The following is a 1,253-nucleotide window of genomic DNA, read 5'->3' as shown; positions in this document are numbered from 1 at the left end:
ATCACAGAAGGCTGCGCGGCCAGTTGAGGAGTTGTATTCAATCCGAGCACGGATATTGACTCATATTACTCGTAAACTTCTTGTACTCGGCAAAAGTGCTCTATCCGTACCGGATACTCGTTTCAGCCGGATACTCGGATCACCCCTAATACTGATATTACCTTTTAATATCAAATGACATGATCATTATGAGGATGAAGTGTGCAGTGTCAGCTTTCATTTGTGGGCATTTTCCACACTGCTGAAGATACAATTAAATGTTTGTATCAACCTTTCACTTCACATTTTGTTAGGCGTCACTGTCGAGGTCTTATTACTGTTTCACTGATGTTCTCATTATTCATCATGTAAATTAACCAATGGGACTCTTTCTCTGATGTGCTGGTGAAAAGTTTTAATTACAAATAACGATGAGCACTGATAGACACTTAATCAGAGTAAATATGGATTCTCATTTTAAGCATTCCGTTAAAAATGAATACCTAAATATATGTAAAGACTATTTTTTGGGACGTTTCCCTTTATTAAAGTGACAGTGGATAGACATGAAAGGGGGAGGGAGATAGGGGGGGATGACAAGCGGCAAAGGGCCGCAGGTTGGATTCTAACCCGGGCTGCTGCAGTACTTAGCCAACATGGGGCGAATGTTCTTACTGGTTGAGCTAGATTTTGTTTTCCTTTTGTAAATTTCATAGACTCTGTAGAATCATATGTATAATTTTGTAGCCCTCTTTTGCCTCAGAGGGTTGTTAGTGTAACCTGGGACCTAGGGTATGGTTCTCACCTGTTAAGCCTGCTTAACAGGATAGCATAAACACCCCTATGGTATAAAGGTTATACTAATTAGTGAGTGGAGCCAGAGTCAGTATTTCAAAACACAACTGTAGCCTATTATAATAACCAAATCAACATTTACCCTAATCATCTGTAGCATGGGTACAGAGTAGTTGCAACTAATGTCTCTAACATTTGTAAACAGATAAATACCCTGACGTAACTGGTCACTTAACATACAGTAGCAATATAAAAAGTAGCAATGTAAAAACCCTGTTGCAGGCCTGTTGACGTTCATGTTGACAGGTGATGGTTTGTAGGGGTGATCCGAGTATCCGGCTGAAACGAGTATCCGGTACGGACACAGCACTTTTCCCGAGTAGGCTACAAGTATTTTACGAGTAATGTGAGTCAATATCCGTGCTCGGATTGAATAAAACCCCTCAACTGGCCGCGCAGCGTTCTGTGATAATCACAGC

General features: G+C 40.8%; 1 long non-coding RNA gene across 1 annotated transcript in view; it reads left to right on the top strand.

Annotated features, from left to right (window-relative positions):
• LOC117951388 overlaps window positions 1-1,253 on the top strand; it is a 23,091-nt gene that overhangs the window by 5,582 nt on the left and 16,256 nt on the right. The window contains exon 2 of the long non-coding RNA XR_004658154.1: window positions 1,158-1,164. This is a non-coding gene — a long non-coding RNA (uncharacterized LOC117951388). The remainder of the gene's footprint in view (window positions 1-1,157; window positions 1,165-1,253) is intronic.

Source organism: Etheostoma cragini, chromosome 10 (assembly GCF_013103735.1).
Source record: "Etheostoma cragini isolate CJK2018 chromosome 10, CSU_Ecrag_1.0, whole genome shotgun sequence".
Classification (NCBI taxonomy): domain Eukaryota; kingdom Metazoa; phylum Chordata; class Actinopteri; order Perciformes; family Percidae; genus Etheostoma; species Etheostoma cragini.
The sequence above is the reverse complement of the archived record's forward strand: the minus strand, read 5'-3'. Positions and strand labels throughout refer to the sequence as shown.